This window comes from Lontra canadensis, unplaced genomic scaffold, assembly GCF_010015895.1.
Source record: "Lontra canadensis isolate GAN:19392208 unplaced genomic scaffold, GSC_riverotter_1.0 scaffold2, whole genome shotgun sequence".
NCBI lineage: Eukaryota > Metazoa > Chordata > Mammalia > Carnivora > Mustelidae > Lontra > Lontra canadensis.
Genome location: NW_022630996.1, coordinates 66,237,692 through 66,263,353, shown reverse-complemented (window position 1 = coordinate 66,263,353; position 25,662 = coordinate 66,237,692). Strand labels below are relative to the sequence as shown.

General features: G+C 36.6%; 1 protein-coding gene across 1 annotated transcript in view; it reads left to right on the top strand.

Moving 5' to 3' along the window:
- Positions 1 to 25,662, top strand: part of ZNF804B (zinc finger protein 804B) — a 503,497-nt gene that overhangs the window by 314,794 nt on the left and 163,041 nt on the right. The gene's annotated exons all lie outside the window — the stretch shown is intronic.

Below are 25,662 nucleotides of genomic sequence, written 5' to 3'. Positions count from 1 at the left end.
ATGGTCTGTGAGGCCCTGGTAAGCCTGCCAAATGGAGTCAGAATGTAGATTTGGAAAAGGCCTTGTAAGTGGACTCCAGCCTGTCCCAGCCAAGTCTGCAGGGTTTTGTTGGCATAGGGACCCTGTAGGAGATGTTCCTGTCTGTGCCCCCAGAGATCCTCAAAGGGCTCTATACCCAGCTCCAACTTCCTTACAGCAACAATCTCCAACTGGCCAGCAGCACTGGGGGCCCAGGGTCCCAAAGGGAGAACCTACCATACGTGCTACCACTGTAGATTCTTAAAGGGCCCTAGACTTAGCTCTCTTCCCTCTCAGCCATGGTCCAGGGCCAGTCCTGCCCATCCAGGAACCCATGCTGTGGGCAGGCAGCAGCCTTCCCGTGGATCTAGCAGGAACCACACTCACTAAACATCTGGTTATAGGCCTACCATCTGAGGCCTCAACCGTGGGGCTTAAAGCAGATCACTATCTTGGTGCTACCCTTCTGAGCAGGAGACTGGTGGCAGCCCTGTCCATCCGGGGGGTGGACAGGATCCACACCTGCCTGAGCTTCTGGTAGCAAGCTGGCCACCTGCAGACTGAACAACATCCTTATAACTGGGTCCAACCCAGGAAGGCTGTGATTCTCTGCAAATCTCTGTGCATTATGGTTGAGCATGTAAACTGGTGCAGCCACTACAGAACACAGTATGAAAGTTCCTCAAAATAACTAAAAATAGAGCTACCATATGATATGGTAATCTCACTTCTGGGTATGTATCTGAAGAAAATGAATTCACTATCTTGAAGGGATATCTGTACCCCCATATTCATTGAAACATCATTTACAATAGCCAAGGCATGGAAACTACCAGAGTGACCCCAGATAAATGGATGAAGAAAATGTGGTATATACACAATGGAATATTATTCACTCATAAAAAAGAAGGAAATCTTGCCATTTGTGGCAACATGGATAGACCTTCAGGGCATTATACTAAGTGAAACAAATCAGTCAGAGAAAGACAAACACTGTGTTATTTCACTTTTATGTGCAATCGAAAAAAAAAAAAAAAAAAACAGGCAAACTCACAGAAAGAGTAGAATGATAGCTACCAGAAGTGGAAGAGTAAGGGAAATGGGGAGATGTTGATCAAAGTGTACAAACTTACAGGTGAATAAGATAAATAAGTTCTGGTGATCTAATGCACAACATGGTGACTATAGTTAACTCTGCCAAATACTTGAAAATTAAGAGAGTAGATCTTTAGTGTTCTCACCACACACAGAATAGTTGTAATTATGTGAAGTAATGCATGGGTTAATTAACCAATGTGGTAATCCTTTCACAGAATACACATGTATCAAGTTACCATGTTGAATACCTTAAACTTAAAAAGTATTTTGTGTCATTTAGATGTTTGGCCTCATTTAAAGTATGTCATTCAGTCCCTCTTTCCAATGACTTCTTTCAAGTTTTCTAATGATTAGATCGACCTTTTGAATCTTTTCTGAGGATTGAGGGGCCCTCTTTCTCCTGTGTTAGTGTCCCAAGAGACCATACCTCCACTGCTGTCCTGCTGTCCATAAAACAACTCTTGGAGGATATTTTAGGTATGCCCAGATATTTTTTAATAAAGCCTGAAATTTTAATGTTTTCGTAATTGAGGTGAAAAAGTTTTCTGACCCTGACTTGTGAACCCACCTCCCTTCCTACAAGGTAGTCCTTGTTAATAGCAAAGCTTTGCTTATCCATTTTGAGTCTGTGCTCCTTTTCTAAGACACAAGGGATGATTGGACGTTTGTATCAGTTTTAGTATCAGTTGAGTTCTTTGTTTTTCTTATCAACTATTGATAACAATATTCACATTAAAAAGTCGTTATATATAGTAACAGATCTAAAAAGATAGTTTGCCTTGACATCTCAGGATATGATTCGATTTAAGCTGATAGAGTAGCTTTAAAGGGGAACAACAATAAATAATATTTGTTTCAAAGTTAAGTCTCTAGCGATATCTATCATGGACCAATATTTTTCATAAGTGTAAAAGTTAAAAAATTTGTTTCCCCCCAAAACATAAACATTAAAATTCTTACAAAGTACTACTGTCACAGTACCGTTGTGTTCTGTTGTACATACTCGTACAAGAGATAGTTATTCCAAAATGAGACTGTGTTGAAAGATATATCTCAGCCTTGCCTGGTATTAGATAAAGAATTCTATAGGCATGCACAAGTGTGAAAGAAAACAAGGATCAGTGTAAATCATCAGTCTTCTTAATGACTAATTTACAAAAGCTTCAAACTATGTGATGAGGAAGCAGGAAAAACTCTGTTATGAGTTTTGTATGAAACTGAAGTATCCGGTAACTACAAAAGTTAGCAAATGAGAATACGGACATGGACATGTTAAAAATTTGTTAACCAAAACATTTCCATTTGTTTCCTTTCAAAATGTTGAACTCTTTGAAACCATATACAAAAATACCCTGTGGCCGAAACTTGACAGCTATGCCTTAGAGCTTCTCTGTAGGACTTAAACGAACTCATGTCCGCAGAGCCCCGTTTGAAAATCATTATAACAAATGGATTCCGCTAAGGCTTAACCAGTAAGTGTCAAAACTGAACCCTGGAAAGAAGTATGACAGGTCTGGTGACAGAGGAAGGAACAGAATTTATGTTGGGAAATGCATAGTGTCACCAGGCCAGGATGAGAAAGGAGAGGAAGTCTTGTAGGCAGAAAAGATTCATGAAGGTAACAATTATCTAAAGACTGGAGAGGCACTTGGTGGGAGAACGGATCCCGAGGTAGATACTGATCCTGAGGTAGATATCGCACAGCGCTTTTTATGAAATGCTCTTTATGCTGGCCTTTCTTAAAATCTTCTTTGTTTGTCTTTTGGATTCTTTTTGGCCCCATTGTGATTTCTGTATTGTGGAATGAGAATCCTATATTCACTGACATGACTTCCTTAATTGTTCCTTAAATGGGTATTTTTTCCAGTTCCTGATTTTAAGATAATGCAGTTTGAAAGAAAGTGAGGAATTTCAGAAAGATGTCATATTCTTTTCTTTGTCCTTTAAAAAATTGAGATGATCTGTTCTACTTATATTTTTGAATACAGGCTTCCTGTTGCACTCCTCTTCAAAATAACTTTCGTTACATGTTTACTTTTTTTTTTTTTTAAGAGATTATATTTATTTACTTGACAGAGATCACAAGTAGGCAGAGAGGCAGGCGCAGAGAGAGAGGAGGAAGTAGGCTCCCCACTGAGCAGAGAGCCTGATGCGGGGCTCGATCCCAGAACACTGGGATCATGACCCAAGCCGACGGCAGAGGCTTTAACCCATTGAGCCACCCAGGTACCCCAATGTTTACTTTTTTTAAAGTTGATATATTTATTAGTTAATTTACTCAAAATGGCTGACAGGTTCTTTCCAGGGAACAATGCCTATATATGAAATGAAATTAAGTTGAAATTATGCCATGAAGCTAGTACTTCGGTCAGCTGGAGAACTTCCCAGCAGACGCCGCTCTCATCCTCCGATCATCCTCACACCTGCAATGTTGAATTATTCACTCCCTAGATTTCATCCCTCGCATTGTTGATCCTTAATCTTTGCTTGTCATGAAAGTCATTCAGTTGCAAGGACTAACTTTCAGAAAGCCTCGCAGATTGCTTCAGGCTAAATCCTGTATTCAGGTTCATGCTGAGTCCCCAAGTGAAATTAATGGGAAGCGTGCAGTTGCATCTCTGGGTGGACCTCGCCTTCCCTGGCTTCCTTCAGTTCTCCCCACTCGCCTTTTAAGCACTTTGAAGACTGTTGTGCCTGCTTCAGAGAAAAGCACACGCCCTGTTTCTGTGACTCTTGCTGGCTCATTTCGCTCGAAGGCTGAATATTCTTGTAAGTGGGCCATAGATTAATTTCAGCAGCATGGATGTTTGTAATATACATAAATGAGTTGGATGAAGGCATTGAAACAAAATTTCTGAGTCTGCAAATGAAGCTGTAACTGGAAGCACAGAAAATAACGAAGGGCAATGAAACCCAATTCAAGGAGAAGAGGGTTTGAGTTAGAGTGCCAACAAACACCCAATCAACTTAAATGAAGACAAATATTAAATTATTTAGGAGCAGAGAACAAACCTGAAGTGATCTGCTAAACAGAATCATGAATCAGCAGACTAATCAGCATATGGTTTGAAAGTTATCATAGAAAATCATAAAAGCTATCAACTCAGGTAGAACCTAACCAAAAATTAATAGAAACATAATGACAGGTCTGTATGTTGAAAGAGCGTACATATCACAACAGGGAAAAAATTGCAACACAGAACCCAGATAATATCACTGCAGAAATAGTCTCATTTTCTTAAATTCGTAACAGGTTTATTGAACTGGAATTCCCACAAAGATGCAAACTCTTATTTATTTTATGTATCTTCTTGAAGGAAATCTGTTTTGTTTTACTACAAACCCACCACCCGATTTTTGTGTCAACTGTTCATGAAAACTTCCAGTAAAATTACCTACTTTGATAAGATTGTGCTTCCTCATATCACTGAGCTGCCATGTACTTAGCATTCAAGACACACTCAGCAGTTATATAACAATGTAATAATCTTAACAAATGCTTTTAGGCAGTAGCTTGGACACTGATGCAAGCACTAATATTATTTAGTTCAAACCTTTATAAAAATCCTTTGAGGGAGGGAAAAGGAACAATTTATATTTCAGTTTTAAAGGGGAGAGAGGAACTGTGACATTAACTTGTCTTAGGTCACACGCAGTAGGAAATGGAGCCTAGACTCAAACTTTGGGTTACCTTCAGAATCCATGTTCTTAATTACCATGTAATTCTTACAAATTCTGTGCAGAGCAAAAAAATATAACTCTTACTAATGAAGAAAATGAGGAACAGAGCAGGCAAATAACATATTAATGTTAAATGGATGGTTATCAAATGGCTTAAGATTCTCATTCTCGTTTGTCAAACTTGAAACTCCTTGTTCTTTCTATACGACATATATCTCATATGATCCCCAAACTCTTACCTTTTTCCCTTTGTGTGCAAAATGGAATGGAGACAAATCAATGATTCTAGCCTGTAAACCGCTAGAATAAATAATTTAATGTGCATTTGTTTGTTTGCTAACTCAGATACCTGCCCAAACTCCAATGAAGATTGTATTTTTATGCCTTGTCGTAATGAACATTGACAAATCAATCTCTCCAAAATCTTTTGTCATAGATCAATCAACTTTTCATTACAGTAAGACATAGATGTAGCTGACACAGTCAAGTGAGCTGTCTTAATTCTATCAGCACGTTTAGGAACAAGTGAAGGAGGATAGACCCTAAGATCGTTTAATAATAAACAGCCTGTGATTTCATTAAAATATTTTCTCAACTGAGTACTTTGTTCAGAAATGTACTAAGAACAGAGCAATAGATTGTGCTATAATTTGTATTGAAACTTAACTTGAGATTTTTTTAAAAAATTTTAAACCTTCTGATTGATGGATAGTTGACATATTCGTTTCAGGTGTACAACATAGTGACTTGATAATTATATATGTTGTGAAATGTTCACCATGTTAAGCATAGTTACTGTCTATTACCTAGTATGGTATTAGTCACTCTATTCCCTTTGCTATACTTTCATCCCCATAGGTTATTTATTTTATAAGGAAACTTTGTTTAACTTGTGATGTTTTAATAAGCAAACTGAACTGAAGTCTTGATTAAAAAATATAATTCAAAAGTTCGGTACCATTATATATATTTGAATATTTATATCACGTAAGCTCCTGTTAAAGGTGGCATGGAGGAATGCTATTTAAGAAAAATTGACAGGCTAGCGAAAAGGCTCATTTTGGTTGTGACAGTTCCTCCTTGAGGATACCCCCAAAAGGTGAGATCACAGAGCTAAGACCTGTTAACTGACTGCTCTGCTGCTGTGTCATAACTTACAACCTAGAACCCTTTCTTTGAAATGATGATCAAAATACTTCTATGTAAAAAACAAATTGTAAAAAGGGAAGAGAAAATGCAAAACATTTTCCAAAAAATGTTAAATTACATTTCAAGCATGTCTTACATATGTGCAGACATGTTTTGAAACCCACCTGTTCACGGGGAAATAGCAGCCAGTAGGAAACACAGCCAGGTCTAAGGACTAGGGAAAGGTACAGTTCAGTGAAAGGAAAATGGTGTTCAGATGTGGCAGTCAAGAGGAGCTGGCAGTTTGGGTAGACAATAGGCATCATGGGTGTCAAACTATTACAACGGAAAGTTTGCAATTGATGGGTGGGCATGGCTTTCAGTGGCTCAGGCAAAAGACACGCCCATGATTTTCTGATTGAAAGATCTCTGCATGGGGGAAAGTCTCACTGGGGTTTGAGCTGGGATTTTGAGGTAAGACATCATCTCCCCCAGGGGAATAGTCAGAAATAAGGCAGACTCTTAGTTTTAGAAGTGTTAGACAAGTTATAAAGACAAAGGTCAGGGTCAGAGATGCAAAGCAGAAGTAGCATGGATATGTTAACTGCGTAGCTGTGAGGTCCAGACTGTACTAACTGCAAGGATGATCTCTTGCTGATCCCCAGAGAGTTACACAAAACCATCTTTACCCACTTCATCTGGAAAAGGCTGCAGTCTTTAAGTGCTGGTTCCTACAGTTGATCTGAAAGAAGGGGTAAATTCTGAAGGCTGAAATCCAGGTAGAGGTGAACAATGCACATTTAGATAACCTCAGATTAATTAAACCAATGTTTCAAAACAGGTATTTTATTAATAGATTTTCCCTTAGGAAAATTACAAGAAGCCATATTATCAAGGTAGTTTCAAGGGTCTATATCATAGCTATTGTGCATATATCAGATTTATATTGATATTAGGTACATATTTTACCTCTGTTCCATCGGAAAACTTCAAATATAATTCATATCAAACCACCCCCAGAAATAAATGACTGTGTTCTTTCTATTTTAATCATTTTTCTTCAAACCAGAATTCATTAATGGAATACAAAAAGCAATGCAATTTCAGAATGAAATCCCTTAATGTAGCAGTTTTAGTACACACAAACTAATTCAAAAGCATTTCATTTCCTCTCAGTCACTATAGCAAAACTCAATAATCTGTATTCATTATATACACCAGCTCCTCTAGCAGGCATTCTTAGCTCTGAGCTATTTGCATGGTGTGCATATCACCAATTTGGCAAGGCTGGCATTCAAACAGACATGTCAGAAGTGAATATTTTGCATTATTATCAGATATATTGCATTTTTGACAGTATTCCTCTACTTTTATTTATTTTTTTTAAAAAGATTTTATTTATTTTGTCAGAGAGAGCTCACAAGCAGTGGGAGCAGCAGGCAGAGGGAGAAGAAAGCTCCCTGCTGAGCAGGAAGCCTGATGAGGGACCCAATCCCAGGACCCTAACATCATGACCTGAGCCAAAGGCAGATGATTAACCAACTAAGCCATCCAAGTGTCCCACTATTACTCTACTTTTAAAAATCTCTTCATGATATTCTTTATTTGATAAACTTCATGTAGTTTTAAGGGTGAACATAAATAACCATTTCCCTAAAATTATAAAATTTGATTTCTTTATGATAATCAAATATCTTATTTTTCACTTTTAAGACTATAAAGAAGTTTAAGTCACATTTTTATAAGGAGTGAAGGTTCACTTTCCCACAACAGAAAAAGATATATAAAAATTTCCAAGTTTTGAATGTAAAATCAGAAGGAATTAATTTTAAGTAGCTGGTATAAAAGCAATGTGAAAATTATTTTGCTTTTCACATGTTGATTGTATATAATATTACAAATTTACTTAAAAGGCTTTCTAAAGGAAATATAAGTTCCAAGAGGGCAGAGAGAGTGATGGTCTTACCTCATTCCTAGCATGGAGCTGGAATATATAAGTGCTCAAGAAAAGCTTGCTGAAAGCATGAATTCAAAAATAACAATATACTTAAGATATATAATTTAATGTTACATATTTTTGTTTCCTCAGTGAACACATGTTAAAAGCATAACCACTTATCCTGAGGCATTCTTTGAAAAAGTACTAAGAACTATTGTTTGTTATACTACAGCATTACTTGTGATTTTTAGTATTATGTGCTACATCCTCAGTGTTTTAGTCAGATGATACAGCAAGACACAGTGTATAGGCTCTGTATAACTCAGTTTATCAAAGAAGTTATATTCAGTCTTTCAGAATACATAGGAGTATAATGAAGAAAAATGAAAGTTCTTTCTCTCTCTATATATATATGGGCAAGATATATAACACGCTAGGGGCTGGGGGTTGGGAAATGATCATGGATGCTTCTGGAGGCTAGTCAGAGCTGGAGGGTTCCTACAAAGAGGAACTGGAGAGTTAGAAGAGAGAAGTGGGTCCTCATTCTTGAGAAGCTGAAACTATCAGACTTCTGAAAGAGTAATTGGTAATACAGTTGAAAGCTGTTTTAAATCCCAGTGAAGGGAAATAAAATTAGAAAAAAAAAAATTTGTGAAAGTCCATTACGTCCACCAAGAGGGACTGGGGGGTAGGAAGACAAAGTAGAAGTTTACAGTAGTGCTACAGACATGGGGTTTAACAAAGGCTGTACTGGGATGGGATGAGAGACATCTTTGAGTGAAGAGATGGTTCACGGCAGATTTACAAGGTGAAAAAAGGACCAAGAGAATGTGAAAGAAGGACTAGAGTAGGGGAATGAAGGATGTCTCGGGTTTTCAAACAGGAGATAGGTGGTATCATTGACTATAGTGAGGACATCAGGATTTTTATGGAAGGAAGATGATTACTTTGGTTTGAAGCTGCATGAATTTGATGACCCTGTGACTGACTCCTACTGGAAATGTTCAGCAGAAGTTGTAAATGCAGTAATGGAATTCAGACCAAGAACTGAAGTGGAGATGGAGCTCTAGTTATTCAAGGCCTAGTTATTAAAAGAAAAATAAAATGAAGAAAATGGTGAGTTTTTCAAGAACTCAATCCAAATGGAAATGAACCTGTTAGTTTTAAATGTTAGTAAGAAAAACCACTTTTTTATTAATAATTGACATCATAAGTACGTACTCACTAGCACAATGATTTCCAATCCTTTTGATATCGAGAATCACTTTTTAACATAATGATGATTATTCTCTTTTTTATGATTGTTGTCTTCATGTGTGTTTATTTGAGACTATACTATTGAGGTGTAAAGGTTAAGTGATCCTCTTAAATGAATTTATATTAGTCCCTGATATTAAATACATTGGTAATATTTTTCGTATGTGTGAGGTGTCTATGATGGAATGTTCTAGGAAATATAAGCTGGTTAGATTTATTCTAGTTTTCCTGTTTCAGTCACTGATGCTCCCTCTACCAAAGAACTCCTAGTGCCTTAGGAAGTATCCATAGCTGGGAAGAAAGACTTCACATTTTTAAGATTCTAAGTTTAAAAGGCACAAGTTACAAAATGATTAGGGGATGCATTTGAAGACACAAAAATCATCATTTTCCTTGCTCTCACACAAGATGGTCGACCCTCTGAACTGGAGAAGAGTGAGGGGTGAGGGGGTAGTGTGGAGAAAGAAGAAAGATGCAGTGTGGTCACAAACATTCTGTTCCCCATGCTGTGAATCTGGGTGATTGGAACACATTTAAACTCTCTTGGAAGTGTGAGAGAATGGCAGAGGTGCATTCTATGTCTCAGACTTGATTTATACAAAAGGGAGAAGCAGAGAGGGCCAGAGACAACTTCTCAAAGCTCTCGACTACTATTAAGTGGCATGGGACTTAATTTGTAAATTTTCTGTGAGCCCCATATGGGATAGCAAATAAGATAGAAGAGAGTGGTTCCTTCCCAGCAGGTGTCCTGATGAGACTGGAGAGCAAGCAAGGGATGGTTGTAGAATGGGTCACATGTCTGGAGCAAGAGAAGGAGACCTCCCAATTTCCACCAACCGTCACAGCCAGGAAGTCAAAGAGGGGGCTGAGTCAGCAGAGGGAAGAGAAGACAGTCATAATACGAGCTAACTGATACACATAATTGATAATAGAATGCAACATTGCTATATGAAAAATAGGGAAGGTAGACATAATTCGAGATTAAAAATGCTTGAATATTTCCTCTCCTTCATCTATTAGTGGGCATTAGTTATGATATTATGAAATTAAATAGTTGTGTTTTTCCTTTGCTTCCTGCCTGTAGAGAGCCCAGGATGGGTGGCTTATATTTCAGAAAATACACACAGAGGAAAATTACAGGCTTAAATGCCGATCATTCAGGAGATTCCCAGAGAGAGGAGGAAGAAAAATTGTAATGGGGGCAGTGGCTTCTAAAGAAGGATGAGCTATGAGGTAAGAGAATAAGAATTTCAAGAAAGAGATATCTTAAACACTTTGAATATTATATCATTATTTCTACATCTTGGCTTAAAAGGGCCTCACTTTTAGAAACCTTTTCCCATTCTAGAATAATTTCACTCTCTTTAATCTCACATTTCATCTCTGGAAAGATGATAATATTTATTTGGAAACAGTAACACAGCAGACACTTTGAATGCTGTTCGATGCCACAGAAGGTCAAGGAGAATGATTCTATGGGATGTGGCAAGATCAGTCATCAGTCAGTGATGACCTTTTAGAGAACCATTTCCATGGAGGACCTGCAGAAGACAAATTGTAAGGGGTTAAGTAAAAATAAATGAGGAAGGAGAGGAAGAAATGGCTAAAGAGAAAAAAAAAATGTGCCCTGAGAAGAAGTGGTTAGCAAAAGGGCAAGAATTAGAAAGAATAACCTACTTAAAATGTAGGAAGAAGCCACTAGAGAGAGATTCCTTGAAAATCCTAGAGGGAGAGGAGAAAAATAGTTTAAGAATTGCTGTTAAGTTAAACCACAGTTATATTTAATAAATAAAGGCTTTCCTGCAGAGTCATGTCATCGGTATTGGAGAAAAAATGTCCAACGAATAGTTATAATCTATTCATAAGCATGAAGTAAATCATGTTTGCGTATAATTAGTAAGAGAACATCAATAAAGGAGAAAAATATTTTTAATCTACTAATAGACCTAGAATAAATCATGCATTAGGTGTAATTACTGGGAGAATACTTGGATCATTGCAAATAATTTGACAACATGATTCTATTTAATGCACCTCCTTATTTTAAATGAAAACATGATGCTTGTGATGTATTTTATTGTCTGCTTGTTGTATCAGCACATTGAAGGAAAAATAAGAACCCTGCCAGGTAGTAAAGAAGAGAACTCTCCTAGAGTTGTAAGAATAGCCCAAACCTCCTAACTTTACATTAAATTTTCTTTGATGATGTTAATTTCTTTTAAATTAAATCTCTCACTCTAAATGGAATTGCTGTCCACAGTCCCAGTGCTGACTGCTGTCTCCCTGGCAGAATCCGGACCATATGACTCAGTCCCTGGGCCCAGTCACCGGGAACCGCTGAACTTCTCAGTCGTTGACCTTCTGATTTCATTTTCTCGGTCACTTCCCTTCCACAGACTCTGTTGCCCCACTTCTGCATTATTGCCGAAGTCAGGGAAGGTGACTCGCATCCCGTGTCTTTCTCTTATCCTCCTCCCTTTTACTCCAACACTTAGTTCCTCTTCTTCAAGCACACCTTTCTTCATTTCACTCTCTTTTCCAAAAATCCCTAGCACCTCTGAGCATCTCCTTTTTTAACCCCCATTGGTTTTTTTCTCTTCGAGCAGAGGAAAAACAACATTTTGCCTAGAGGCAAATATATAGATTCCCATAAAGGGAATCTATATATCTTACTTGAAGTTGCTTGTCTCATGTGGTATATATTGAATACATTCACATGCCAAAACTGAGTGTATTACATGCATTCTTCGGCTAAACTCTGTTCTGGGTCTTGATGGTATAAAGACGCATGTGCAGCTAATAAAAGGGCGAAAACCCATGGCCTTTGCCCTTGACTACACCAGTCTGGTGTGCAAGCAGATGAGAAAACTAGTGATTTCAACTTAGAATTCAGAAGAAGAGGACAGAGATGAGAGGACAAGTTAATGTTTTAGAAAAATTTAGCTGGTAGGTAGGGTGTGAGGCACAGGTGGGTGGTTGAGCTGCGGGGGGGGGGTGCTCACAAACAAATAGGATAGCACAGCACAACTGTAATTAGTTTGCTAACGTCAAATGATTGATGAAAGAGCGTGCTGGTTAAATAGTGAGCAGATGGAGAGGTCCTACAAGATTTGAAACAGGGAAGTACCATAATAACACTTTCAGCTGAGAAGGAAACACTTTGGAAGCATTGTGGAAGATGGATTTAAGTTGAAGGAACTAAAGGCAAATTCACTAGCTAGAGGGCTATTACAGTGGTAGAGGCGAGCTACTCTGAGTCTGAACAAAGGGAGTGCCAGCATGATGGAGTGAAGGGAACAGATTTAAGTAACACCCCTATGTGTGTGTGTCTCTCTGTGTGTGTTAAATTAATAGACTTTGTATATTTTAGAATGGTTGTCAGTTTACAGAGAAATTGAACAGAAAGTGGGGCACCAGGGTGGCTCAGTCAGTTAAGCATTTATCTTCAGCTCAGGTCCTGATCTCCAGGTCCTGGGATCCAGACCAGCATCAGGCTCCCTGCTCAGCTGGGAGTCTGCTTCCTTCTCTCTCTCTTTCTCTCTCTCCCTCTGCCTCTCCTTACTACCCATTCTATCTCTCAAACAAATAAATAAAATCTTAAAAAAAAAAAAAGAAATTGAACAGAGAGTACTAAGCATTCTCTATGCCTTCTCAACTGTTATCCTGTTTTTTGTTTGTTTTTTTTTTTAATAAATGTCCTGCATTAGGGTAGACACTTGTTACTGTTGAAGAACCCAAACCCAAAATGAAGCATTATTATTAACAAGAGTCCACATTTGGATTTATATTTGGGTTCATTCCTTGTCTTGTATAGTTTTATGGGCTGTGGATCCACAGGAATGTACAGTATAATGCATCCACCAATATAGTATCATACAGGAGAGTTTCTCTGCCCTAATGCACACTGTGCTTTATAGTTTCATCCTCCCATCTCTCTGAGTCAAAAGAAATTGTTGATCTTTTATTGTCTCTACAGTTTGCCTTTTGTTATGCAGTTGGATTCATACAGCTTGTGGTCTTTTTAGGTTGCCTTCTTTCACGTAGCAATGTGCTTTTAAAGTTTCCTCGTGTCTTTTAATGGTTTGAGAGTCCTTTTCTTGTTACTTTTGAATGATAGTCCATTGTCTGGATATACCACAGGTTATTTCTTCGCCTACTAAAGGTCATCCTGGTTGCTTCCAAATTTTGACATTTAAAAACAAAGCTGCTATAAACATCTGTGTGCAGTTTTTGTGGGCATGTAAATTTTTTAATGGTTTTGGTAAGCACTAAGAAGTTTGATTGCTGGATTGCTTGGTAAGAATAGATTTAGCTTTGTAAAAAAAAAAAAAAAAAACCACCAGGTACCTTCCAAAGTGGCTGCACCAATTTCCCTTCCCACTGGCAGTAAGTGAAGGTTCTTGCTGCTCCACATCCTCGCCAGCTTTTGGGGTCCTCAGTGTTCTGGATTTGAGCTGTTCTAATAAATGTGGTGTCTCGTTGTTTTCATTTGCAAATCCCTCTGGCTATACAATGTTGAGCATTTCTTCATGTGCTTATTTGCTGTCTGTATATCCTCTTTGAGAAGGTGTTTGTTCAGATCTTTTGCTCACTTTTTAATTGCACTGTTTGTTTTGTATTGTTTAATTTTAAGAATTAGATACTTTGGATAGAAGTCTTCCTGCAGATAGGTGTTTTGCAAAATATTTTCCCAGTGTGCGTGTGTGTGTGTGTGTGTAAGTAACACTTGTTTTTCTCAGAGTAGAGGTTTTTAATTTTGACTGAGATTGCGCGGAATACATCAAGGTGGAAAGCATGGACATCCTGACAGTATTAACAGTTTTGTTGGTTGTTATTAACATTACAAGTATTAGTTACAGTTACATGCATTGCTCAATACTTGTTTTAAGTGGGCAGTAAAGACACAGGAACTCGGGATTACTTCTAGATCTCTGATAAGGGCAACTAGAAGGGTATTGTCACTCAGTTGGGCATAAGGTTTTGAGGTGATAGTGATAAATTAGATACTGGATATTTACAATTTGAACTTTCACATGGAAACCAGATAAATACAACCAACATACAATTAAATAAATGGATCAGGAATATAGGGAACTAGGCAGGATGTAAGTATTTGGAAATCCTCAACATACATATAATTGAGTCTCTGGTATATAGGATGTTGCTTAGGGAGAACATATGATATGACAAGATGTTAGAAAATATAAAAATTTTAGGTGGATATTGGAAAAGTTACCCAGGAAGGAACCATAGTGAAAATGGCAGAGGTGAAATAAAAATAGAGAAATAAACAGTAGAGGAGTTGGGAGTTAAGATGGCGGAGAAGTAGGAGGACCTTGAACTTGTCTCATCCCTCGAACATGCCTACATAGTTATCAAGTTATTCTGAACATCCAGGAAGTCAGTTAGAGGTCTGAAAGAACAAAAACTGTGGTCTACAAGTAGAAAAGTGACCACCTTTTGGAAGGTAAAGGTGCAGAAGTTCACTTGGAGGAGACATAGCAGTGGATGTGGTGGCAGGGAGGGAGCCTGCTTACGGAGGCTGCCGCGAAGTATTGGAAAATTATTTTGGAAGCCACAAAGGAAAAGAACATCAAGAAGGAAATTTGTCAGCAGTGCCAAATGTAGTAAAATAATATGAAGGGTAAAAGTGCAAAGGAAAACAGTAATTCATGGACATGAATTGGTAAAGCCAGAATGTAGACAACTCATAAAAAAAAAAAAATGCTTACCGTGGGAGAGGGGACAATATAATTAAAGAGAAATGATAGAGGGGTTACGGAGGGTTTTCACATTATCATTACAATGCCACCATTAGAATAATTGTCATTATCATCATTATGATCATCATTACTTAACTAGAATAAATTGGAGTCTGTTTTTATATTAAGGGCAAAGAATGAGTAGAAGGATGGAAGGTGAGAAACAGAGGTGTTTTCTCAGAGTCGTGTGAAGGGATGTGAGTCCAAGCACAAGTACAAAGAATTAACCTGGACAAAATTTCTCCCAAGCCATTAATAAATAAATAGAGAACTTATTGAAAAATAACAGCAAGCTTGGTATTTGGGCTCTGGTTTTAAAAAATGAATATAAATTCTTAGTATCTAATAAATATCTAACAAAAGTTAATACAAATATTTCTGCTCTGATCCTGAATAAATGTTCAAGAAAATATTCGACTAGCTTATTTCCAATATTTTACTTTCAAACTTAGCCCTGATTTACTGGAGGAAAAGTATGGAAATTTGTAACTCCTTCTCCCTGAAATCATGCAAAATATGCAGGTAAAATTGAGACATGGTCAGTGAGGCATCTCACCAAGCTTTTTCTCCTTACTGTGAGTAATGACAATGCAGTGATGTCAGATATTGTCACAGATTCATATTTCTCAGCAGGCTATTTTCTCATGTCTCAGCAGCTTTCTCGTGTCTCTAGAGATTGGTAGCAAGGGACTCTATTTTCCTATCTTCCCATCTTCCTTTTTCCTGTGAGTTCCTCTAATGAAAGGAATTTGGCTAAGAAATTTGGAAAATATGGCTTCTGGGGTTGGGTGACAGCTGCCTCCCTTAAGATGCACAGCTGAACACAAAGGAATAGGAAAGTGAGCTATGGGCAAACAAAGTGATGACTGGCAAAATGAACTTTCCACTAAGACCATTCTTTGAAGAGATTCTAGGATAAAAGAGGGTTTTAAATAAAAGATCCGACATCCACTCAACAGTACGCTTGAATTCATGACATTCCAAACAGGAACCCAAAGATCTGATTTCTAATGCTAGAGTTTTTAGTCTTAACAGAAAGCTAAGGAAGGCATCTACCACAAACTTACATTCTTGGGAAGATTTGAAGAGACTCATGTTTTGAGCTGGCCCGCTGTCTCTTGTCCTGGAGGTTTTCCCACCCCAGAGAGATGTACCACGTTAAGATAACACATAGGTGAGTTTATGAGTGTAATTGTGCAGTAGGAAAAAAGGCAGTGTGGGAGAAAAGAGCAAGACATCTTAACCCCAGATATATGGTCAAGGAGATACATTTTAGAAAGATTGGCATCTGAAACTTGATTCCTGTAAAATGTCATAACCTTCTATCTCTTGGGAAGTCTTACTGAACTTCTACACGTATGCAAGCTTCACCTTGCAGATTGCTCCTATAGATAACTTTAAAAAAAACATGCATAAGGAAGTGAAAAGTTACACTTGAAAGCAGGAAAACAAGGGAAAAGGAATTATCTTTCATGTTTTCATTTTGCTCTGAATTCCTCTATGAATTCATATTAATGTCAGTGTGGGTAGCTTGGAGCTGAAGTGCTGGATTTACAGATCATCAGCTTGAAATTTGAAGTGATCAAATTTAATTCAGTTTTAATGAGGTCTTTCTCTTGCAAGATTTCCTATCACACTCCTCCTTCCATGGGTGCTATGGTGAAGATAGGTGTTCAGTGGCTGTCATCAGATCTATGCCCAGCTTCCCTTAAGAAGTCCATCCTCCCATCCAAGGGTGTCCTGGAGTTTTCTTATCACTAGTCATGTCTTCAGGCAGGTTCCAAGCTGCTAAAGTTGGGATGGTTGTCTCTTCTGGGCATGCCTTGTACCTGAGGTTTGCTCCTCTCAACCTCAGGTCTTTTTCTAAGTTTCAGATCCTCTCTTCTGTGTCTCTAGCTAGAAGCTGCTGGTAAATTTAAGGCATTATTTGGCACAAGCCAAGAGCAAGTGCAAGCACTATCTTAAACCTTCTCTCTGCCCCACCGCGCCACACTCTAATGGCCCAATCACAGGAGTGGAGGGCACTGTCTCTCCAAATATACCAGTGGGAAATAGACAGGGTACCATCCCTCTCTCCTTAAATTCTGTACCTCTCCCCAGGCTTAGGTCCATAAATGAGAGGTAGTTTGGTCTCACTCCTAGTATCAATCCTTAATAATCTCATTTAATGACAATTTATTAATAAATTAATTTGAAGCTCAAAACTAGCATTGATCCTTTTGTCCTAGCCTTAATGCATTTTATTCTTGAAATTTTAATGCCATGTGTTCAGTGGATAAAACATCGAGTCAACTAGTGAAAAACATACTGTCTCAAAAACATTATTATCTTTACATTTGCTTTACGGGCAGAATGGACACACATATTTTTCACATAATTGGCTTTCCAAATAGCACCATTCTACTTTACCTAAGGTCAAACATCCATAAAATATATTATGCTATTTGGAAAATAAGTTATATTGTAAGTGTAAAATTGCATTAAACTACTGTTATAAGTTTGTTAAGTACTCAATGGACATAATGACAAGGAAAAACTAAATGATCTGGAAGGCATTATATGCTTATAATTTTTTGATAGAGATATATTCAATAAACTTATTTATTGAAGTGTAACATGAAGACAGACATGCACAAATCCTAAGGCTGTAGAAAGCCTTACCATTAATACGGATGCATTGTTCAAATTCTCAGGAATATTCTCAGAAACAGCATTTCTGTTTAACCTGAACTGCTCTATTCCCATTTGACCCCTGTCCAGAACTACAACTGCGTACTTAAAATGGATTAAAGAATAAATCTCCATTTTTGAGTGTAGGTACAATTTCCCCTCCATTTAGGTTAATAGCTACCAACAGGGATATATTCTTATCATGGCCAAATTTTCTTTCTCTGTTAGAGTTTTTCAACTGTTTCAATATGCTTTTTATCCTAGGGAGTAATAGGTAAAGAATTTCTGAAATATGTTTCCTTATTTTTCTAAACTGCTAGTGTTGTCACTGTCCCAAGCCCAGTAGACTTGATGGTATCAATGTATACTAGAATATTTGTGATTTTTCTCCCTTAACTTTTTCATAGTTCTTTGATAAGACAGGCATTTGATTACATTAAGAAATTATGCATATTTAAATAATGATAGAACCCTAAGAAAATTGTATTGTGACCTTAAGAAATAATAGTTCTTTGCAGGGTGTTACCTATTGTAACCTTGTCAATTTCTAAATGGATAATCAAGCTTTTGGCTAATTGCAGTCATCCTTATTAGTGAGTATTAATTAAGCAATTATCAAAAGGTCAACAAAAAGGATTTTTTAAATTGAAAATAGACCAGACTTCTAAATAAAGCATTTGTGCTGTCTGTGGGTTTAATATGTATATGATTTATGACACGCATGGTTATTAAAAACCTTATGTTTCTGTCTTACTTACTTATTGGGAAACAGTAGTTTCATTTTAACTGTGTATTGTCTCTTCTGCTCCACATGGAAAGTCCTCAGAAGAGTGAGTCTCCATTTCTATATTTGGTCCTCAAGCCCAAATGGGGTATTTTGAGTCTTTATAATCTCTGTGATTAAAATAAAATTACCTATAACTATTTCTTGTATAACTTTGAAGAAAAGTGAAGTAAATTGGACCTAAAATTATGTTTAAGTGTTCAAAGATTAAGCTTCAGTTCTAGAGGTAATAAAGCCTCCTTACCAGTTTCTCTGATTAACAGTGCAGTGACTTCATTTTTGTGAAAGCAACTTACACCCATGATCTTCATTCCTATTTTACTTACTAGCATAGTTCTTTACATGTCCTTGTAATGACAAAATTAAAAGCTAGTATTTGGAAGATCTCTCTTTCTCTTTCTCTTTTAACAAGAGCAGACTTTTAAATGGACTGGATTCTACTAGAGCATGGTACTACGTTGATTAATGGCCCCAAAGATATCATATCCTAAAGCCTAGAATTTGTGAACGTTGCCATATGTGGCCAAGACTTTGCAGATACAATTAAGATATTGAGACAGAGCTATATCCTAGGTTATCACGATAGACCCTAAATGTAATCACATGTGTCTTTTTAAGAGGGAGAAAGAGTCAAACTGGACTACACAGAGAGGATAAGATGATGCGAAGGTGAGAGTAAGAGATGTAAAGATGCTGGCCCTGAAAATTGGAATAATGTGCCACAAATGGAGGAATTCTGGTAGCCATCAGAAGCTGAGAGGCAAGGGGCAGAGTCTCCACTAGAGGGAGTGCGCTCCCGTTGACAACTTGATTTTGGCCCAGTGATACTGATTTCAGACCTCTAACCTCCGAAAGTGTAGCAGAGCTTTAAGCCATATTGTTGATGCTGTCTTAACTGAATTGTAGGTATATTAAACTTGTGGTATTTTTGGTAGTGAGAAAATTTCATATTCAAATTCCCATAATCGTAAACCATATGACTATTGAAAAGCTTTGAAAGGTTGTAATCAGGATGCTTTCTTTCGTAGTTCGCACATAAATATATAATCATACTTTGAAATTAAAAAAAAAATATATTCCAGTAAAGTTTTTGGAGTTTGAGTTCTGTGACATATTCTCAGGATTGTTCATGAATACTTTTTCTTCTGTTCAACTATCTTTAAAAGTGATGGAAAATGTACCATTTGTCAGCAGACTTTGATTGTGTTGTAGACTTGACGTACAATAGGAGAAATCCTTTTGTGCCTGGAAGAAAGGTTTTGCATTTGAGAACAGCAAAGTGAAATCAAGGAACAACTAATCTTAGCCCAGAAAGGAACTGGATGTACTTTCTTTCACATGTAAAGTAAAAACTTTTTTTTTTTTTAAGATTGATGTAAGTACTTTCTTCAAAGTACTACCACATACTCAGCTCTCAATCTTAAAATTATTTTATGAAGCATCATATTCCCACTTTATAGCTGAAATAACTAAGGCTCAGAGCAATTAAATATCTTCTCCTTGGACTAGTAAGTCAGTACTGGGAGGCAGGTCCGGCTGGGTCCTTCCTACCTCTGTTCAGTACTGCCTTAATAATACAGTCATTTCATTACTGTAATAATCTCATAGTTTAACTTTGTATAAAGGAAATAAGGTTTTGAATATTTTCACATTTTGTTAAATCTATCTTCTCTGAAATTACAGGAAAAAATGTCATTTGGCAAATAATGAAATAGGGCCCTGCATTGAGGAAATAAAAGCAAAATGTTACCTCCTCAGTTTTACAGTGCGGTGTAATGAGTTCTTCAAAAGAAAGAAAGAAAAAAAAAAAGCCATTACCTAAAGTGCCTCTGGTTCTCATACTTTTAATGTGATGAGATTAAGTTCCATCTTAAAGTGCAAGAACAAGCTATTTATTATCTTTTGCTTATTTTCGTTGTTAACTAAAATGTAAGCAGGTTTGAACTTGTTTGGGCAGAACATGGTAAAATCCCAAGTCCTCGTTAACATGTTTCTTTGTCATACTTTAGTTCAAGTCCCATCCTCTCCCATTCATCACTCTAGAGTTTTGTTGCAGGAAGGAATCCACAGAGGTTAGATAAGATCTGTGGTAATGGTGATGACCAATGATGATGACAATGACAAATCTGACCCAAAAGGGAGTCCAGCTGTGGGGAATTCTATGGTTCAGTCACATCTGTGTTAAAATCAGAATTCTTCAACATACACACTCTTCTTAAATTTTATAAGCTACTGCCTCAATGAAGACATTATCTTTAGACTCACTTCAATGAAAGAGTAAAGGAATCTAACATTTTGAGTATTTCCCATGTTCCAGGAACTGGACTGAGTTCTTGGCATATATAATCTCGTGTGGCCATTGCAGTCATTAGTGTCACTCACAGTTATTCCATCCTGACGGCACAACAGAATTATCCAGAGACATTGAAAATTAGTGATGCTTAGCCTACCCACCCCCTCCCCCAGAAAAATCACATCAGAATCTCTCAAGAGCCCTGAAGCAGATATTAATATTAATATTATTAATAAATATTAAATATATTTTATTAATATATATCAACAAATGAATATATTATTATAAATATAAATAAAATAAGTATATTATTAATAAATATTAATTAATTAATTAGTATTAATATATTTTCTTTTTTTTCTAAGTCTCCCAAGTGGATTAAAATATGAAGCTAGTATAGGGAAGGATCATCAGCTTTAAGGTAAAAATGTTGTTTTGTTTATCTCTCTTTGGTCAGTTTACAAAAATCAGGAGGACTTTTTTTGCTGAACCACCTTTTTAGCTAAAAATACGTCTATGAAGTATGAGGTATTGAACTATTAACTCAGTGTGCTGAGAAATTTGAACTATTAACTCAGTGTAATTTTGTGTCACATTCTACTTTCCTGGAATAGTATTCCATGGTCCTATTTGTCTCTCAGTCATTCTTCATTCCATTGCAATGTATCTTCCACAAAATCTGCTCTGGTCCTAGCCACCCAACATCTACAGGAGTCATCCCTGACCCACCTCTGTGCTCCTATAGCATCCGGTGTATACTGTGTTCACACTATTCACAGTAGTGTGAGAGGTAGATTTGCTTGTCTCCTGTGCTCAAGAGAATATAAACTCCTAGAAGATACTAGAAATATCTTATTCAATTCTGAGCCCCCTGGACTCAGTTCAGTGCTTGTGAGCAGTCACTAAGTAAATATTTGTGGAAGAAAGAAGGGAAAGAAGAGAAGAAGAGAGAGAGTTTTACTCTGATTTTGAATAACTTAGTTGCAAGTTAGGGGTAGGGGCAAGAGGACCAGCAATTAAGATGAAGTGTATGCATGTCAGTTACATGTTCAAGATTACAGAGCACTTAAGATGTATTACTACAGCAAGTAAATTATTCTAATGCTTAGATAATTGCAGATGTTTGATCTCTTAGAAATTGATACCTGAAACTCTTCATGACTCTATTCAGTTCAGTGTAAAAAGTAGATGAAAGGTCTTGCTTTGTGTTAAGCACATGCTCAAAATATAAGATAGTAAGATGACTAAGACATTTTATCTGCCCTTAAAAGATAAATTTGTTAGGAACAAAGCACACAAAAAATGAAAGATAACTGTGATGATAATGAGAGTTAGTGTTCATTTAACACCTACAATTTGCCATCATGAAGTGCAGCAGATCTTGGGTTGGGGAGAGCTAAGTTAGAAGTTACTAGCCGGGTACATTTGCTCCTCTTACCACCAATCAAGCCAGGCTCTTTAACAGGTTATGCTGAGTGAAAAGCATCAGTAAACACATTGGTTCTGGGAGTTAAATAGTATATCACAAGTCCCACTGTTTTTCTCTTGAACAGTCAAAGCCAGGTATCCAAGCATCCCCAGAAATAAGGAGACACCTTCCCAATATAGCTGTAAATTAACTCTGTCTGCACAGAAAGACAGGTTGGCCGTGGTGATGAGGACATAGGAAAGGAGTTTTGGTTGGAAGACTTGAGGGGAAGGATACTGATGAACCACAGGTGAACCACATAGCAAAGTAACAGGAGTGAGAGATGTTTTCCTAGAGCTCTGCGTGGGCAACAGGTAGAGTCGAATGCCAGTAATACAGTAGTATTAGTCACTATGAAGCACTCGCTATAAATCAGTAATTGTGGTAAGTGCTTCATATATATAACCTTTAACCACATAAAAACTCTGTAATAGTGGTCCCTCATTTATAGTTGAGAAGACTGAATCTTAGTGAGAATAAGTCATTTGTGTAAGGTTAGATGAAAAGAAAATAATGAAGCTCCATAGCCTATCTCAAAAATCAGTGATTATAATTTTACAGCGCAGTCTATAGGCACAGGTCAGTAGAGATTTGTGTTTTTATTTAGGACCAAATGCACAAAGGGATCTGGTTGGTAATTCTGGAGTACAGTTTTCTGGCCATGGTAATGAGGTCCTTGAAGAAAATGTGAGGAGTGGTCTCAACCCAGAAAGACTTGTTTTCATTTAAGTACCCTTCCCCACTTTGTCTACATTTGTCGGGAATTCCAGTACTGGTTGGGTAGTATTTTATATATATATATATATTTTTTATTTATTTTTTAATTACTCCCATGATCAATACTTGGCATCATGATTGACCTTCACTCTTCTCAAGAAGAAAACTCTAGAGACAAGATTGCCTCATTCTTTTCAGCTGTACTTAATTTTGGCCTGTCAATATGACAGATGTCAGGGAAACTACTTGGCTTTCTTCTTAATCTCTTAGGCTTAGGGGCTGTCTAACAGCAGGCCTGATTCCGGTGATGAGCTGGCTGTCACATCTGTGAATAGCACCAAGGAGAAGAGCGAAATAGATGTTTGGAACTTAATGGTATACTAATAAAATCATTGTAAACAGAAGTAATCAATTTCATGAAGTGGCCATATGAATATACTCTACTGCATCATACAGATGTAGATATTGATGTGAATATATATGTATGATATTTGTATATACATTCAAACTCATGAACCACAATTTTATATAGAGAGAAATAGAAATTACCAAAAGAAGTTGTACTTGCATTGACTTCTAAACCTCTTGTTTTTGTCATTCCCCTTAATCCTTTAGTTCAAAGAAACCAATTTCTACTAAGGTAAATCTCTGTTTTTTCTCAGTCTTATTAAAAAAAAAGTCTTAATAGTCTTAGTTAATCAATAGTGGTTATTACCAAGTATTCACAAGTGTTTCATTAAAGGGGGAAGAAACCTGGCCATAGGTTTTAGTTTAATTTTTTTATTACAAAATAAAATTTAAAAATTGAGCACACTATTTTTTGAATGATTTAAGACTAAATTTTTGTTATCTCTAGAGTAATGAGTGATACCTATTTTTCCTACAGTGCATGTCTCTAGGTCTTGATATATTTGCTAAAGAACAGAGTCAGTAAACGACAACAATCAGTATATGTGTATTCTTCCTTTGTTCCCAAGTAACTGCAACTGGTAATTTTAGAGCACTATGCTGAAATTCCAATAAGATGATTTAAAATGAGTATCATACAATGCTTATGAGAGACCAAAATGTATTTTTACAGCACATATTTTTCTCTGATTGTTGTTTCAAAATTGGTTTGTTTCTTGGCTAAAAGGACTCACATAACATATTGGTATTCTGGGTCCATGAAATTTTAATAGGTATTATTTAAGAAAATAGATTTTATGAGAAGGAATTGAAACAGTTGGGACAGAGCATACTGCATAAACTTCTTTATATGTAGTCTACAATATACCAGTTTTCCTTATGAGTATCTAAAAGGGTAGTGTCATATATTGGATTTTCTAAAAATATTCAACTCTAAATCTGTTTTCAAGAGGGAACTTCTTGATGATTCCATGGTCATAAAATATCCTTTGGGGAATATTAGATTAGATGCTCTTGAAGCTTCTTGGAAGTTCAGGCAATGCTAGTTTTGGATTGAAACCAATCTCTAGTTAATACACAAAGTAATCCCTACACAGATTGCTGAACTTCTGCTTAATTAATAATCTCTACTCTTTTTGTAAATAAATTTTGGAACTTATTCATGTCTAGAAACAAGAATATCAGTCAAGAGTATATCATTAGTTATTATAAAAGAAGCATCAAAATTTTATGTCTCGTTGGAATTTAAAGGCTTTTACTTCTTAAAATAATAAGTCTGATTTCCTTTTGAGGACCCTGTAGTTTTTGGAACACACAGAGGCCCAGCTGTTCATCTCCTTCTACAGTTTCGAAGTTCATGGATTTTTTACTTACCAAGATTACTAGATTTTCTTCTCTTCTGTAAATGATACACCATGTGATCCCCCCCATGAAGACCTTTAGGTCAGTAAGGCACCATTAGTATACTGAGATAGTGACATGGTACACAGATCTTACATAAATAGCTTTACTTTTGTAACTCACATTTCTCTGAAGAAAATGCTACCGCTCTACCTACCTCGCAAGGATGTCAGAAAATAAAAATGAAAGTAATGCATTGTGTATGAAAATGTTTTCTAAGTTGCAAAACAGCCTACAAAGACAAGGAGCTTCAATAATGATAATGATCTTAGGTCCCAACTGTACCTGATGGATTCTGAAAAATAAAGCAGCTTATAAGTTAACCAAAGACAATACATTCTCTGGCTCAAATACAAATTGTGTCAAGGCAAATGTTTACTTCACAACTTTATTCATTTTGGGAAAACAATAGCAGAGATAAACAAATTTTGATACTGATTTTCAAGAGCTCTCTAAAAATTCAGAAATGAAGTCTTCAAGAAACTATAAGAGTAAAACAATTGAGTTTTGTTTTCGTTTTTGTTTTTTTTGTCTTGGGTTTATTTTTTTGGACTATTCTCACAACATTGGAAGAGCACAGTTCCCAAAACAGTGTTTTGTTTTTTTTTCCCCCCAAGTTACGGTACTGTTCAAGGTAGAGTTATTTTGAGTGAACATCTCTGAGGCACTGAAGGAAAAATACTGAAAGTGTCTCAATGATCAGAATGTTTCTTTCTTGGGAAAGTTCTATAGTACTTTTAAAAGTACAGGTCAGAATGTATCTTTGCACTCAATTTTGATTTTTATACAACTCCCAGATATTTCTACAACAGCTAGGTATCTAAGGAAGTAGTTAAGAGAAGGAAATGTAAACCCAGCTAAGATGCCATTCTTTTTGGTGCCAGAAAAAAGCCATAGTGTTATGCTACTGAATAATATATTTTGAGGTTCATATAAATCACATATTTTATGTGATCAAATCACATATTTTTAAATATAATTAGCATATTTTAAGGAAAAAGATCTAATTGTACTTTCCATTGGTCAATTCAGGCTATT